Source organism: Papio anubis, chromosome 10, assembly GCF_008728515.1.
Source record: "Papio anubis isolate 15944 chromosome 10, Panubis1.0, whole genome shotgun sequence".
In the NCBI taxonomy this organism is placed as follows: domain Eukaryota; kingdom Metazoa; phylum Chordata; class Mammalia; order Primates; family Cercopithecidae; genus Papio; species Papio anubis.
The window spans coordinates 117,445,167-117,463,647 of NC_044985.1; the positions used below are offsets into that span (position 1 = coordinate 117,445,167).

Genomic DNA, 18,481 nt, shown 5'->3' on the forward strand with positions numbered 1-18,481 from the left:
GACAGCACCATGGTGTGCACAGTCCACACGGAGGAATAAGTTCTTTACAGCCCCATGGGAAGTCCTCTGTGCCCTATCAACAAATCCAAGAGCAAAAGTAGAAAATTAAGGTAGGAAAAGAGACCAGACTGTTGGGGAAAGCTCACATATTTCAGAAGAAAAAGTCTGAAACTAGAGTCATTATATCCATAGATAAGTTGTCAAAGAGTAATTCTGTATCATGATTATCTAAATAAAATTTTATTATAAAAAATGTAGCTTATATGTGGGTGCAGGATGGTTATAAGAAAGGCATACCTATATACTCTAATATGACCTGAGAAAACAAAAGTCATTATATGACAACACAAAGCTAAATAAAGATGAAGGATATAAAGTTAGAGAATGTAATGGTAGCAAAGGATGGTTTGATAGCTTTAGAAAGAGGTTTGGCTTTAAAAATCTCAAGATAACAGAAGTAACTTCTGCCAAACAAGAGGCAGCAGGTGACTTCCCAGACCCTGTGAAGAGAAGCATTGAGGAGAACAAATATCTGCCTGAGCCAGTTTTTAATTCATGCAAAAGTGTCCTATTCTAGAGGAAAAAAAAAAAAAAAAAAAAAAACTGCCACAAAGGACATTTATTAGTAAGGAAGAGAAGCGGGCACTAGGATTTAAGCCAGGAAAGGATAGGCTAACTCTGTTGTCTTATGCAAATACTGTCCAATTTACGATTAAGAACAACTTTATCTGTAAAGCTGCTAATCCTTGAGCCTTTAAGGGAAAAAATAAACACCAGCTGCCAGTCTTTTTGCTGTACAACAAGAAGGCCGGTACAACACAAACACTTTTTCTGAACTGGTTCCATGAAAACCAATGCTTTGTCTCTGAGGTCAGAAATACCTTGCCAGTAAAGGACTGTCTTTTAAATTGCTTTTGATATTGGACAATGCCTCTAGCCATCCAGAACCCCAGGAATTCAATACAAAAAGAGCCAAAGTGGTCTCCAAGTCCTCAAACAACATCTCTAACTCAGCCTTTAGAACAAGGGGTTACAAGTCACTTCAAGGATCATTACACATGGTTTTCTATGGAAAGGACCATCATCACTATGGAAGAGAACATCAGCGGAGTGAACATCACGAAAATATAGAAGGATTACACCATGGAAGATGTCCTTGTTGTACAGAAAAAGCTGTGAAAGCCATCAAGCCCTAAACAATACATTATCGCTGCAGAAAACTGTGTTCAGATGCTGTGAGTGACTTCGCAGGATTTAAAACAGAGCCAATCAAGGGGCTCATGAAAGAGATTGTGGATACGGCATGAAAGAAGAACGAGGTGGGCATAAAGAGTTTGAAGACAGAGATCTTGGAGATATTCAAGAACGAATAGACACCACACCTGAGGAATGAACCAAAGATGACTTGATGAGATGAGTGCTTTGGAATCAGTACCAGACAATGAGGAAGAAGAGACAGAAGAAGCAGTGTCAGAAAATAAATTGACATTAGACAATCTTGCAGAAGGATTCTGATTATTGAAGACTGCTTTTGACTTCTTTTACAGATTGTACCCTTCTATGATATGGGCACTGAAACTAAAGCAAATGGTGAAGAAGAATTCATACTATATGCAAGCATTTTTAAAGAACTGAAAGAACAAAAATGTCAGACAGTAATTATGACGTATTTCCATAAAGTTACATCGAGTGTGCCCGCCTCTCCTGCCTCCCTTTCCACCTCCTCTACCTCTTCCCCTTCTGCCATCCCTGAAAAAGCAAAAGCAACCCCTCCTCTTCCTCCTTCTCAGCCTACTCAATGGAGGACAGTCAAAAGGAAGATCTTTATGATGATCCATTCCCACTTAATGAATACTTAATACATTTTTTCTCAACCTTAAAATTTTTTCTCAAAACTTAAAATTTTCTTAATAACATTTTCTTTTCTCTAGCTGACTTTATTATAATAATACAGTATACAACACACAAAGCATACCAAATATGTGTTCATTGGCTGTTTATGTTATCGGTAAGGCTTCCGCTATACAGTAGGCTATTAATAGTTCAGTTAGGGGAGTCAAAATGATACGTGGATTTTAGACTACCTGCGAGGTTGGTGTCCCTAATCTCCACATTGTTCAAGGGTCAACTGTACTAGCAATGAGCAATTGAAAATTGAATGAAAATACCACTTAAACAACATCAAAAACATGAAATACTTAGGGATAAATCTGATCAAAGATGTGAAAGACTGTACACTGAAAACTAAAACACTGAGGAGAGATCTGAATATATAGATATGTTCATGAATTGGAAAACTCAAAATTGTTAGGATGTTATTTCTCCCCAGTTGAACTATAACTTAAATATGATCCCAACCAAATTCCCAACGGGCTTTTTTTTGTGCAAATTGGCAAACTGATTCTAAAATTCATACACAAATGTAGAAAACCTACAATAGCAAAAACAACTTTGAAAAAAATTAGAGAGCTAATACGACTCATTTCAAGACATTACAAAGCTATAATTATCACATATTTCACAATTGGATCAATGGAACAGAGTAGAAAGTCTAGAAATAGATGTTTAGAAGTATGAACAACCAAGTTTTTACAAAAGTGCAAAGACAATTGAGTGGAGAAAAGATTACTCTTTTCAAGAGTTGGCTATCAACAGGCAAGAAAGCAAGAAAAGACATTACCTCTGTGGTCTTACTTCCCAAAACCTATAACCCCAGTCTAGCCATGATCAAAACATCAGACAAACCAAGACCTTGGAACATTCTACAGAACGTGTGACCAGAAACTACTCAAAACTGTCAAAGTCATCAAAAACAAGGAAAGTCTGAAAAACTGTCACAGGGTAGAGGAGATGAAGGGGATGTGATGGCTAAATGCCATTTGGTATCAAGGATGGGATCCTAGAAATGAAAAAGGACATTAGGTAAAAATTAATGACATCTGCAGAGAACATAGACTTTAGTTCATCATCATGTATCAAATGTTGGTTAATGAGTTGTGATAATATGCTATAGTAACATAACATTTAAAAATAGGGGAGGATGGGTGTCATTGCTCACACCTGTAATCCCAGTACTTTGGGAGGCTGAGGCCAGCCTGGTCAACACGGCGAAACCCTGTCTCTACTAAAAATACAAAAATTAGCTGGGTGTGCTGGTGCACACCTGTAATCCCAGCTACTCAGGAGGCTGAGGCACAAGAATCGTTTGAACCCAGGAGGCAGAGGTGGCAGTGAACCGAGATTGCCTCACTGCACTCCAGCCTTGGTGACAGACTGACACTTTGTCTCAAAAAAAAAAGGAGGAAACTAGGCACAGGATATACGAAAATTCTCTGTGCTGGTTCTTGCAATCTTGCATAAATCTAAATTTCTTCTAAAATAAAAGGTTTCATGAAAAAAAGCCCACAAACTGATAAAGTATAAATATCCAGAATATATAAATAACTTTTAAACCTCAATAATGAAGAGAAAATCTGATTTCTTAAAAAGGGGCATAGATTTGAACATTTACCAAAGAATGTATACAGATGGCAAACAGTCACATGTAAAGATGCTCAACATCATATTTAAATAGGAAAATCAAATCAAAATTGCAATTTAATTTACATATCCATTACAATAGCTGCAATCAAAAAGACTGACCATATCAAATGATACAGTTTAGATATCTGACTCCCTCAAGTCAAGTGTTGAAATTTGATTCCCTAATGTTGGACGTGGGGCTTAGTGGGAGGTACTTGGGTTATGGGGTGGATCTCTCACGAATGACCTAGTACGTCATTCCCTATAATGGGTGAGTTCCTGTTCTATTGCTGCTGCAATAACTGATTGTTAAAAAGATCCTAGCAACACTTCCTTTTTCTCTTGCTTCTTTCTCACCATGTGATCAGCACCTTCCACCTTCACCTTCTGCCATGAGTGGCAGCAGCCTGAGTCTCTTCCCGGAAGCAGATGTTGGTACTGTGCTTCTTGTACAGCCTGCAGAACTGAGGGCCAGATATTATCTCTTTATATATTACCCAACCCCAGGTATTCCTTTACAGCAACACAAAAATATAAACCACCAGGTGACTGTGAGCATGAACAGTGGCATAAAATAAAGCCCATAAGCCAGGAAAGGTGAGATGATGGGGGACCTTGATAGCTGGTGGGGGCTGGCAGGCCACAGGTCATCACCAGAATATCCTGAGTGAGCCAAAGAGACAGTGTATTGTGTTGGGTACCATGTTCTCAGGGTAGTCTGAAGGAAAGGAGAAGCTGGTGAGGGGAAGCAGCAGTAACTGACACCAGGGATTTCACAAAGATGTAGAAAGGTTAGGTCCTAACGCAGGTGGAGGCTCCACCTGGGCTCATCTGTTTCAGGAAGACTCACAGAAAAGGAAAAAAAAAAAAAGATGTTTAACCAAGGGAGCTGCCACATGAAGCATGTGCGTGTTTCTCTGTACGTCTTCATAGGGATGCCCAGGAAGGTGTAAACTGAAAAGAAAATACTAAGCGCTGCCCGTCTCCCACGACAAGTGAATGGACCCCTCCTGACCAGCGGGACCCCAAAGAAACCTTCAACACTGAGTCACAGCCACGACGGAACAGAAGGCTGGACCCGCTTCGTCTCATTCCCTCCCTTTTGTGATTTAAACACAACTGACCCACTCCAATGTTAAAATAGAGATGAGATGCACTCAATGGACTCTTCGTGGCAATCAGATACCAAACTACACATAAGACCTCAAGCCGCGCCAGGCAAGAGTTGAGTCATGGGCGCCTACACTTAAAGAATAAACTACGTTCCAACTGCCACAGAATTTTTCTTTTTCTCTAGCAGCTAAATAAGCACAGGTCTAGAGAAAAACAATGTCAAACAAGTGCAGCTCCACCGGACGCTGACTAACTGATGGCCATCCCTTGTTCCGTAAGCCACAAATACTGCTTTCATTGGACAAGAAGCTGATTTTCGGAACTTTCTCCTGGTAAGAAGACCAGTGACTTAAGAAGACCAGTGACTGGCGACCACAGACTGGTTCTGGCCAATTTACGGAGATTGTGAATTTCAGTGCCTTGTGCCCTGAAGACACCTTTTGATGTATAGGGCCTAATTGTAATCATTTAAATGTGATGTCTCCACCCCAGGGTTAACATGGGTCATATGTAACGTGCATGTGTGTTCAATACGCATGAGTCAGGACTGCCTTCATAAATATTCATAGCTCCTCCTGTAACCTGGTGAATATGTATATGTAGCCAACTTGTTCAGCATAAAGCTCCTACCCCTATTCCTTCTCCTTTCAAGGGCCTGTCTCTGGTCTTTGCCAGAGGCTATGATTCCCAGCCAGCTAGATGGCCATCTTGAAGGCTGTAACCTTTCCCAAGAAATAAAGACTCCTTTTCCAAATTTGTAATTCAGTAATTTTTCAGTGAACAGAGGTGTAAAGGTGAAAGTGAGAAAACTGATCATAGCAAGAGGCAAACAATGCTAAAGTGGGGGGATGCGGGAACTGATACTTAACTAAAACAATTGTTAAGAGAATGGCTGGGGCTCAAAGCCAACCCCACTCAGCATTGCTCTTGCAGGGATGCGGCTCTGTGAACCTTGGGGGACAGGAGAGACTTGCCTGACAGGCCCCCTGAGGCAAGAGAGGCGTCCTTGTTTCAGAGAGACCAGGACAGTGATCACCCACTCCCATATCCCCTACAAGAGAAGAGTCTGTGAAACTCTTGTGGGGAAACACACCAGACAGTTTCCCTTCTTTCTAACACTTTTTCTAGGACAAGATGACTTTTATCTCCTGGCCTGGCTTCTGCATGGAAGGAACTTGTCACCCCTTGGAAATGACAGCAGAAAGCAGAAGAGAAGAGAAGCATGAGTCTCTTTAAGTCATGCCCCTTCTGAATCTCCTAATGATGTGGCCAGCTTCCGGTGCTCCAGTGACAGTGACCCGCTGTCCCTGCTCCTTGGGGAACAAGGAGTCTCCCAGGACGTGAGACTTCCAGTGGTAAACTGGGAATATTCTGGGCAAACTTGCATGGGTTGTCACCTTAGTGGGAAGTAGAGTTGCTAGGTTCCCAAAACACAAGGTTACAAGGAAAACAGGTAGCTGATGATAGACTTTGCCCTGGTGATCACTAATTAGTCACTGTTTGTGACCGTGTATTTTAGCACATTAACAAAACAGAAAGTATTCTGTTCACTTTTTCTTTCTTTCCTTTGTTTTTGTTTTTGTTTTTGAGATACAGTCTCGCTCTGTTGCCTAGGCTGGAGAGTGGTGGTGTGATCTCGGCTTACTGCAACCTCCATCTTCCAGGTTCAAGTGATTCTCCTGCCTCAGACTCCTAAGTAGCTATGATTACAGGTGCCCGCCACCATGCTGTGCTAATTTTTGTATTTTTAGTAGAGACGAAGTTTCACCATATTGGCCAGGCTGGTCTCGAACTCCTGACCTGAGGTGATCCGCCCACCTCGGTCTCCCTAAGTGCTGGGATAACAGGCATAAGCCACCATGCCTGGCCTTATTTCTGATTAAACACTACTCACATAGAGCCACTGGACTGGGTCTAAAACAGTGCTGTTCAAGATGTGGTTTCCAGCTCGTTGTGTTACCTAACCACCGCAGCATGGGTGCAGACCCTGCAGGAAATGCTTAGAAATTCCTGTAGCAATTGGTGTTGCTGTCAGTCAAGCCATCATCGGTAGTTTTACATTTTATAGGTCTGTGGTTTATTTCATTTCACTTTCTAGCTTTTCACTTTTGTTCTATGTTACAAAAAATTATGAATATGTAATCAACAGCAGAAAACCTTTTTTCTATTCCTTAATCACAGATAGGTTGAGACTCTCTGCTGTGAACTACTTAATTCCATGATGCCTGCTGGGGTACAGAGATATATCTAAAATGTATACAGGTTGTACTAACAAACAAGATGCTGTAGGGTTTAGATCACAATCCTGAAAGACATAACCCCAAAACTTATAATCCTGAATGTTGAATTCCAACATATCAATTTCCCAAAAATCCAAATCCCTAAGGTCTAACCTCCCTGAAATCTGAACTCTCTAACAGCTAAAATCCCAAAAATCACAATCACAGGATAGGTTCTTTTGGAGATTTTTTTTCCTTTTCCTTTTTCTTCTTTTTAGGTTTTTTCACAAGGTTAAATTGTCAGCATCATTTTTACAATTTGCTATGCTACGTATTTCATCTTCATATCATTTCCAATACCGAAGGCAGAGACTCCGTAGAGACTTATGGAGGATTCTAATTCATTTTATGCCCGCAAATTTGACTCCATGGAAGTGTATTATCACAAGAGTAAGTGTGTAAGCATTAGGCATGTATGTACAAATGTTGAAACATCCTCAGTAAATGAAAAGATGTCCCTTTTGTACATCTGCATTTGTGAAAGATAAATTCATTGTGGCCTTGGCCCAATGCCTCTGTATCCCAGGACTTTGGGAGGCTGAGGAGGGCAGATCATCCAAAGTCAGGAGTTCAAGAACAACCTGACCAACATGGCAAAACCCCATGTCTACTAAAAATACAAAAATTTGCTGGCTGTGGTGGTGGGCGCCTGTAATCCCAGCTACCCAGGAGGCTGAGGCAGAAGAATCGCTTGAACCCGGGTGGTGGAGGTTGCAGTGAGCCGAGATCGCACTACTGCACTCCAGCCTGGCTGTGAGTGAGACTCCTGTCTCAAAAAAAAAAAAAAATAAACAAAAGAGAATTCTCAAGATTCTTAAGTACCTTTGGAGCAACTGTGTATGTGGTGGTGACCCATAGAGGCTTCTGACTGACCTCATGAAACGTCTCAGGTCATTTTTCATGGTATTTCAGATAATCAAAGCCGTAAACCTGAGTGCACATAATATTACCAACCACAACAATAAATGTTTATACTTTTCCTTTTTAACCTACTACTTTACAAATATGATTCATCTTCTCACAACTGATACACCTATATGAAGGTCATTAGTACACCTGAGGGTTTATGCTTGCAAAGATACCTGTGTTATTATTACTGATTTTATGGTGTAAAGTGGCCTATGAAATGGTCTGTCATGTTTTTATATGTTTTTCAAATAAATTCCTTTTAAAAAAGTAAACAGATTATCTTTTAATTAATTTTTAAAGTTATATTTTTCTGGAATTATATTTGTAGGATGTTGATCTTTCAGGCTCTTAACATTCAGGACTTTGAAATTTCTGGTCTTTTGGGACTGTGGATTATTCTCCCAGGAACCTCCACGTCAAGCATGTACATGTTTACTTGCACATCTTAGTGAGGGAGGCCATGTGGGTTGCCTTTTCATTCTCTTGAGAGCATCCTCGACGACAAAGTAGTTTTATTCGATGCCAATTTGTCTGTGTTTTTTGTTGTTGTTGTTTCTTATACACAACAATGTGTGTGTACTGGCATCACAGAAACCAATTCCAAATCCGGCTCATAAATACTTCCCCAAATGTTTCCTTCTAAACTTATACACGTCTAGCTTTTCTATTCAGCTATTTGATCCATTTCCTAAGTTAGTTTTTGCCATATGGGATGCAAATTTCTCAATATCTTGTATGTGGATATGTAGCCGTCGCAGCTTAATTCTTGTTAAAGAGATTATTCTTTTCCCATTTCAACAGCTGCCCTAAAATCTACAGTAAAAAGCACTGGCTAAGGATGGGCCTATTTCTGATTCTCTTAACCCATTCTAATTGATCTGCATGTAAAAGACATTTTTGAGACAATTAGGGGAAATTTCATTATGGATTATGAGTGAGACAATATTAAAGAGTTATTGATTCTGTGAGGAATGATGATATTGTGGCTATGTAACAAACTTTCCTTATTTTTCATATTTAGTGAAGTATTTGGGGATAGAATGATATGCACAGCATTTCCATTAAAACATTATAGCCAGAAGGTTTTTTTTAAAAAAGAAACAAAAGAGCAGATACATAAATCAGTATAATAAAATATTGAAAGTTACGTAACACAAAGATGGATATATAGGTGTTCATTACACTATAGTCTCTCCTTGCCATATGTTTGAAAATTTTGATTAAAAAAAAAAAAGAAGTTGAATTGAATAATCTTGGTGGGAGGCCTTGGTCTTGCCCACTAACAGCTTACTCTGAATTTGAATCTCACAATGGAACTAGATCTTAGAGCAATGGGGGAAGCCCAGATCTTTGCTTGCTATGAAGTCACTTCCTACCCCCAGTTCTTCAGAGCTACACTCACCCTGGATGGTACAGAGTAATCCTGAATTCCTTCCTACTGGACCTAGTCATCAATTCTGCTGGAACTCACCAAAAACTAAAAAACCCTGGGAGTGATTCCCTTTTTTTTTTTTTTTTTAATTAAAACTATCTTGATACTCTCTTGAATGATGATCTGCCATCTTTGTTATTTATTTACAGCATTGGATGTAATTCCCCTGGATAGACTCAATGAGTTTTCGCTACCGGAGGCCTTCAGGAAAAACCCCTATGTAGGATCTGAGACACTGCATGCAGACACATGTGCATGCACACACACAAACACACGTGCACATACATGGGCACAGATGCACACTCCACCATCAAGTGATGCTTCCTTCTCATCGGACACTTCAGACTATGACTCGTGTTGCCCAGCAAGATACAACAAACTGTATGCTTTTCCAAGACACAGCCTGCCCTTCTAAAATAAGGAAAGAGAAATCCAGTGTCCACAGGTCTTTCAATGACAATTCACTTTTGTAGGTATGTTGTATCCAAGGCTCTTTGTCAAAGGGCACTCTTGGATATCCGAATTCCTCTTTGAGAATTTTCCTTCCTTTATTCTAATTTGTAAAGATATATATAAATATGTAATTTTCCATATCCCTAAAACCTCTTATACATACTTACCCTTAAATACATACATAAAACAATATATTTTAGACACATAAAACCATAAATATATAAAATGATAAATGGTTAATATGTTTCCTATTTTATAAATATATCTTTATATGATAGGTGATATAAAATTACATATATCTTTCTGTATCTTTACAGCCCTCTGGATGACCCTATGAGCCACAAGGAACTCAGTGTGGGTTCCGGAAGTGGCAGGATCCCACAACGGTAGAGGGTGAGGCTGCAGGCAACACCTGGGTGGTGCTTGGTGCTGTAACTGAAGGAGGGTGAAGGGGAGAGGAGCACTTTGAAAAGCCTAGCCTCTTAGAGACTTGCATCTCCTCACCTGTTCTTGCCAAGAGCTGAAAGCCATGCCTCACTTGAAAGGCCTAAAACTGTAGTCTTCCTGTTTTTTACATTATTTCACTTTCCCATGAGTTGGCTACAAAGTCAATCCTTTACCAAATATCTGCCAATCTGTGAGAGACACAATTGTGTTACAAAGTATACTGAACCCTGTAAGAAGCCAGAACAATAAACAAAAATGCATGGTCCATACCTATAAAAGTAACAGATGAGGGATCATCACACAATTAATGAAAATGCATATTATGAAAACTTATGCATGGATTTCAAATTTCTTTGCACCAAAACAAACTTACACTAAGTTGTTAAAACCTGTCTGAGTAGGATCTAGTTTGAGGCACTAAGAAGGATAAGACATCAGTTGGAAAGAAGTCCCCATCAGAACAACATCAATTCTGCTACAGTTGAAGCAATAGCCTAAAATTTATGCTGAGGCATGAGGGAAAAATGGTGAAATCACTGATGCTTTACAGAAAGTTAATGGGGAAAATGCTCCAAAAAATTAGCAGTTTACAAGTGAGTAATTCCTTTTGAGAAGGGACAAGACGATGGTGAAGATGAAGCCCACACCAGCAGACCATCCACACATTAATTTGCAAGGAAATAATTAATCTTGCTCATGCTCTAACTGAAGAGGACTGACAATTAACAGCAGAAACAATAGCCAACACAATAGAAATTTCAATCAGGACAGTTTACACAATTCTGACAAAAATTTCAGTTGAACAAATTTTCCACTTGATGGGTGCCAAAACCGTTGCAGCCAGATCAGCTACAGACAAGAACAGACCCTTCACAGGAAATTATAAACAAGTGGGATCAAGACCTTGAAGCATCTCTTCAAAGAATTGTAAGCGGAGATGAAACACAGCTTTACCCGTAAGACCCTGAAGACAGCACAATCAAAGAAATGGCTACCAGGAGATGAAAGTGATCCAGTCAAATAAAAAGCAGACAGGACGAGACCAAACGTTATGGTAACACTGTTTTGGGTGGCTAAACGCATTCTGCTTTATACTTTCTTCAGGGTCAAAGAAAGATATCATCAGCTTATTATTGTTGTTTTGAAGAAGTTAGCCAAATCTTTAGCAGAAAAACACCTGGGAAAGCTTGCAACTATGTTGCATCCAAAGTAAAGACTTTTATGCAATTATTAAAAGAACATGTCAAATCTGTAAAGTTGTCTCTGGTTTACTGGCAAGTAAAAATTCATGGTAAAGAACAACATGTCCAGCCTGATAGTAGATTTGATTTTAATAAAATAAGTGTAAACATTTACATACATGTTTATATATAAAGTAATTTCAATAAATGGAAAGACATGCATACACAATCGCAAAGAGCATTTTACTGCAGCAGGGACTACAGGATTAGCTAAAATGAAAGTTTCATTTCTTATTGGGTTTTTAAGTATTTTTCCAAAAATACTAAAAAAGTCATAATTGCTTGGAAGGCTTACATAGGGGGATCACTTGAGCCCAGGAGTTTGAGTCTAGCCAGGGCACCATAGCAAAACCATGTTTCTAAAAATAAAATAAAAATTTTAAAAATGTAGTGGAAATTATGAACAATTAACCAGTTGTACACAGATACATATTAACAAAGCCATTACATAAAAGTTGCTAACCAACAAGCATGTGGATGGCACAAAATAATTTTTTACACAGAAAAGAAATTTTAGATGCAACAAACACAAATGTCAAATCCCAGTTCAGTAAGGAATCTTTTTAAATATTCGAAGCCAGAACACTTTTAATGTGCTAAAGGAGCAATGACTTACCTTAGGCACTGGCTTTCCCTGATGGCAGTTGATACCACCAATGAAGACCATGTTGGGCATCACGGGTTTGGGATAGTCCAAAAAGTCCGTTTGCAACAACCAAATTGATGTGTGGCTGTAGAGATCATATGCTATGACAGGTGTTTGGAGAATTTCAGAGGCTATTTTTAAGGCATTTTTGAAAAAATGCGGGCAAAATAAATGTTCCCCTAAGTAGAAGATGTGGTTCCATACTCTCTCCTTAAAAGTCATGGCATATGAAAACCCTGAGACATATCTAGGGCTGTAGGAAAGAGAAGCAGGGCACTGTGTACCTTCTTCAAGATAATGACAAAATATTCCTCTGGTGAAGACCACAGAGGGGAGGGAGAAATATTTGGCAACAATTAAGCCACACAGATTGAAAGGATCCAGAAACACTGCATCAAAAGAACTCTCCTTTAAGTATTCTACTAATTTTTGGTCATTAAACAAACTCCTGCAATGTGAAAAACTAAATTCCAAACATTTAGATGAACTCATTAATAGAGAAAATAAGCTTCATACTTCTGCTTCCCATTGAGCATTGGCAAAAGCCATGAACTCCCGGTCCAGATCCTCGAGGGTGTGCAAGGTAGAATAAGTCTTCACTGTGCAATTCAGTGATCTTCTCAGCTGCCAACTCACCTCTGGCATGACTACCACCACCTCATGCCCCCTGAGAATGAGTTTCTCCACCACTGACCGCATGGTGAACCAGTGGCTCCCATCCATGGGCACTACCAGCAGCTTCCCTGCCTTGGCAAAGCCACAGGTCAGCAGTAGACACACAGATAGGGGAAGGAGGCTATTCCACCCTGCAAAAGCCATCAGAGAACTTCAGCTCAGAGTGAGCAGCTGGGATTCTAAGCTGCTATGATACAGTAGGTGGGAGAAGTAAAGGCACAAAACCTGACCCCAGTAGAGGGCATGTAGTTATTTGTTCATTAAAAAAAAAAAAAAAAAAGTCACAATCACTGCCAATGAATTACTCATAATAACACGAGTAGCATTTGCTGAGATACCTACGTGTACGTTTTCCAGACAAGCGTACCTTATGTTCTTTGCCTTGGGGATAGATCATGCCCTGTGTTGCAATGGGTGTTTAGACACAGAATTATTCAGCAATGCTTTTGGACCTTAACAATTCAGAAAGATAAAAAGGAAAGTAAATTTGAATAAAGCTCATATTTTTGAAATGTGTTTCAAAGCAAAATTTGGATGTTATCCTCAGACAACAAAAAGCTCTATGCCCAGAAAGGAACTGGTATCTCATGTGCCAAGGAAAGACAGTAAGGCCCTCAGCACTAACTTCCTAACTGGCAGGAAATGGGGGCTCACCTGCGCCTCTGCAATGCACAGGCATTGTTGCTTCCATTTCCAAACCCTGAGAGGCCTTTGAAAGGCTGAAATAAGATTGACAACCCCACCTCCATGAACCCTTCCAGAGATTTGATGGAATGTGACCGTCACCTATTGTAAACGGCTTTCCTTAGATATGTTACCTGCAGTGGGGAGTCGTGGCCCTATCCTTTCCTAAGCACTCTGCTGAGCTGCCTCTCTCAGCCCACTCTGCTTCCTCGTTCTGAACAGAGCTGTAGGCCTCTGCTGTGGGCTTATCCCATCGGTCTGGTGCCTTCTTTCAGGAATATGTATTGGTCACCCACAGTATCCTGAAAACCCCCTGAAGACAGAGGTTATGTCTTCTTCCTATTTTCATCCTTCTTCCACAGCACCCATGCTATACCTGGCACAGAGGAAGTTGATGGAATTCTTGTTGCATTGGGCTGAATTACATCATGCAGATTTCCATGAATTAGCCCAGCGTGTCAGGCAACACCCTGAGGAACATTTAGTGAGGGAATCAGCAGCCAACCTCAGGGCATAATCCTTGTAGGAGCACAAGATGGCTCCCTCCAGGATGCGTCAATGGGTACTAGACATTGCTTAGTCACCTGTCCCTTGGTGACTGGGGCACTGGCAGATGACTGTCCTTGAAAAACAAACATGACAGTGAGTGATCTACCTTCCCTGGAGGTTTACTTCAGTGTAGAAATTAATGAAATAGAAAATAGAAAAACAATGGAGAAAACCAATGACACCAAAGATGACTTTTTGGGCAGATCAATTAACCTGACAAATTTCTAGCCAGGCTGATTAGAAAAAAAAAGACAGAAGATATAAATTACCAATACCCGGAATGGGAGAGGTAGTATCACCATAGATTCTACAGGTATTAAAATGATAAGAGAATATGAACAAATTCATGCCAATAAAATCTACAATTTAGATGAAATGGACAAATTTCTTAGAAGACACAAGCTGTCAGACTTTACACAAAAATAAATTAATAACACAAATGACATAATCTGTACCTTTTAAATTCAAATTGAATTTTGAATTCAAATGTTCCCACAAACAAAAAGGTACAGTTCAGATGACTTCACTGACAAATTCTGCCAAACACTGAAGGAAGAAATAATACCAATTTCTCACAATCTAGTCCAGAAAACAGAAGCATGTGAAATGTCCTAATTCATTCTGTGAGACCAACATTACCACAATACCAAAACCAGATAAAGATGTGACAAGACAGAAAAACTACAGACCCTCATGACCTTAGATACAAAAATTTAAAACAATATTTTAGCAAATCAGATTCAATAATGATATGGTTTGGCTGTGTCCCCACCCAAATCTCATCTTGAATTGGAACTCCCACAATTCCCACATGTCATGGGAGGAACCTGGAGGGAGGTAATTGAATCATGGGGGTGGATCTTTCCCATGCTGTTCTCATGATGGTGAGTAAGTCTCATGAGATCTCGTGGTTTTAAAAATAAAAGTTTTTCTGCACAAGCTCTCTTTGCCTGCTGCCATCCATGTAAGATGTGACTTGCTCCTCCTTGCCTTCTGCCATGATTATGAGGTCTCCCCAGCCATGTGGAACTCTAAGTCAATTAAACCTCTTTCTTTTGTAAATTCCCCAGTCTCAGGCATGTCTTTATCAGCTGCATGAAAACAGACTAACACAGTAAATTGGTACCAGTAGAGTGGGTTGCTACTGAAAAGATACCTGAAAATGTGGAAGTGACTTTGGAACTGGGTAACAGACGGAGATGGGAAGAGTTTGGAGGGCTCAGAAGAAGACAGAAAAATGTGGGAAAGTTTGCAACTCCCTAGAGATTTGTTGAATAGCTTTGCCCAAAATGCTGATAGCAATATGGACAATAAAGTCCAGTCGGAGGTGGTTTCAGATGGAGATGAGGAACTTGTTGGGAACCAGAGGAAAGGTGACTCTTGTTATGTTTTAGCAAAGAGACTGGCAGCATTTTGCCCGTGACCTAGGGATTTGTGTAACTTGAACCTTAGAGAGATGATTTAGGGTATCTAGTGTGAGAAATTTCTAAGCAGCAAAGAACTGAAGAGGTGACATAGGTGCTGCTAAAGGCATTCAGTTTTAAAAGGGAAACAGAGCATAAAAGTTTGGAAAATTTGCAGTCTGACCATGTGATAGAAAAGAAAATCCCATTTTCTAAGGAGATATTCAAGCTGGCTGCAGAAATTTCCATAAGTAATGAGGAGCTGAATGTTAATCTCCAAAACCATGGGGAAAATGTCTCCAGGGCATGTCAGAGGTCTTCATGGCAGTTCCTCCCACCATAGGCCTGGAGGCCTAGGAGGAAACAATGGTTTCATGTGCCAGGCTCAGGGCCCCCTGCTGTGTGCAGCCTAGGGACTCAGTGCCTTGCATCCCAACTGTTCCAGCTGTGTCTAAAAGGAGCCAAAGTACAGTTCATGCCACGGCTTCAGAAGGTGTGAGTGCCAAGCCTTGGCAACTTCCATGGGGGGTTGAGCCTGTGGGTGCATAGAAGTCAAGAATTGAGGTTTGGTAACCTCCGCCTAGATTTTAGAGGCTGTATGGATATGCCTGGATGTCCAGGATGAAGTTTCCTGCAGGAGCAGGACCCTCACAGAGAACCTCTGCTAGGACAGTACAGAAGGGAAATGTGGGTTTGAAGCCCCCACAAAGAGTAACGACTGGAGGATTGCCTATTGAAACTGTGAGAAAAGGGCTACCATCCCTCCACCCAGAATGTTAAGTCCGCTAGTAGTTTGCACCATGCACCTGGAAAAGCCACAGACACTCAATGCCAGTCTGTAAAAGCAGCCTGGAGGGAGGCTGTACCCTACAAAGCCACAGGGGCAGAGCTGCCCAAGACCATGGGAACCCATTGCAACAGCATATCCTGGATGTGAGACATGGATTCAAAGGAGATCATTTTGGAGTTTTAAGATTCGACTGCCCCACTGGATTTCGGACTTGCATGGGGTATGTAGTCCCATTATTTTGGCCAATTTCTCCAAGTTCAAATGGCTGTATTTACCCAATATTCGTACCCTCATTGTACCTAGGAAGTCATTAACTTGCTTTTGACTTTACAGGCCCATAGGTGGAAGAAACTTGCCTTGTCTCAGATGAGACTTTGAACTGTGGACTTTTGAGTTAATGCTGAGACTTTGCAGGACTGTTGTGACGGCATGCTTGGTTTTGAAATGTGAGGACATGAGATTTGGGAGGGGTCAGGGTGGAATCAGATGGTTTGGCTGCGTCCCTGCCCAAATCTCATCTTGAATTATAACTCCCACAATTCCCACAAGTTATGGGAGGATCCTGGTAGGAGGTAATTGAATCATGGGGGCAGGTCTTTCTCATGCTGTTGTCTTGACAGTAAGTCTCACAAGTTCTGATGGTTTTAAAACAGGAGTTTCCCTGAACATGCTCTCCTTCTTTTCCTGCTGTCATCCACATAACATGTTACTTGTTCCTCCTTGCCTTCTGCCAAGATCTCTTCACACTCACCAGTACCTGGTGTCTTTGTTTGTGTTGCTATAAAGGAATATCTGAGGCTAGGTAATCTACAAAGAAAGCATGTTCCTTGACTCATGGTCCTAGAGGTTGTACAAGACACATGGCACTAGCATCTGCATCTGGTGAGAGACTTGGGCTACTTCCACTCATGGCAGAAGGTGAAGGCAGAAGGTACCGATCACACGGTGAGAGAGAAGCAAGAGAAAAAGGAGGGAGGTGCCAGGCTCTTTTAAACAATTAGCTCTTACTGAAAGTAATAGAGGGAGAACTCAAGCATTATCAAGAGGAACACACCAAGACATTAAAGCAGGATTCACCCCCATGACCCAAACACCTCCCACTAAGTCTGACCTCCAACACCGGGGATTAAATTTCATCATGAGATTTGGAAGGGACAAATACCTAAACTGTATCATTTGGTATTGTCAGTCTTTTTCCTCTCAGCCATTCTAATGGGTGTGTAAATTAAACTGTGGTTTTAATTTGATTTCTCTAATCACTAATGATGTTGAGTGTCTTTACATGTGCCTGTTTCCCATCTGTATACCTTATTTGGTAAATGTCTGTTCAAATCTTTGCACATAAAAAAAAAATTGGTTTATTTTCATTTTCTCTTCATTGAATTTTAAACGTTCTTTATACATTTTGGATATTTCTCCTTTATCACATACATGCGCTGCAAATATTTCTTCCGAGTCTGTGGACTCTCTTTTTTTCCATCCAACTTTTTATTTTGGAATAAATTTAGATTTACAGCAAGTTTGCAACAAATAGCACAGAAAATCCCCATATATCCTGTACCAGTTTCTCCTATTGTTAAATGTTACTGTAGCATATTTATCACAACTCATTAACCAACATTTGATACATTATGATGAACTAAAGTCTATGTTTTCTTCAGATGTCATTAATTTTTACCTAATGTCCTTTTCCATTTCTGGGATCCCATCCAGGATACCACATGACATTGAATCATTTAATCATATGTCTCCTTCACCTCCTTTAGCCTGTGACAGTTTCTTAGACTTCCCCTGTTTTTGATGACTTTGACAGTTTTGAGAAGTTCTGGTCAATTTTTCTGTAGAACGTTCCTCAGTTTGAGTTTGTCTAATGTTTTCATCATAGACTGGGGTTATAAGTTTTTGGAAAGAAGACCACAGATGTAATATTTTTTCTTGCTTTCTTGGGTATGGATATCCAATTGCTGAAAAGACTGTTCTCTCCACTGAATTGCCTTTGCACCTTTGTAAAAACTTATTCATACAACTGTGTATCTATTTCTGGACTTTTCATTCTGTTCCATTGACATATTTATGAAATATTTGATTACTACCCTTTGTAGGAGGTCTTGAAATGAGTCAGTGTCCACTATTTTTTCTTGTTTTCTATTGTTGTTTTTGCTATTGTAGATGCTTTACATTTCCGTAAAAATTTTAGAATCATTTTGCCAATTTGCACAAAAAAAAGCCTGCTGGGATTTGGTTGGGATTATATTGAATTTATAGATGAACTGGGAGAACTGACATTTTAAAACTTTTGAGTTTTCCAATTCATGAACATGTCTGTTTACTTAGGTCA

The 18,481-nt window shown here is 40.1% G+C and overlaps 1 protein-coding gene and 2 pseudogenes across 1 annotated transcript in view; 2 read left to right on the forward strand and 1 right to left on the reverse strand.

The window, feature by feature from the left end:
- Positions 1-18,481, forward strand: part of LOC116268648 — a 143,787-nt pseudogene that overhangs the window by 33,860 nt on the left and 91,446 nt on the right.
- Positions 1-18,481, forward strand: part of UGT1A10B (UDP glycosyl transferase 1A10B) — a 229,057-nt gene that overhangs the window by 2,472 nt on the left and 208,104 nt on the right.
- On the reverse strand, positions 9,382-12,971 carry LOC116269206 (annotated as a pseudogene).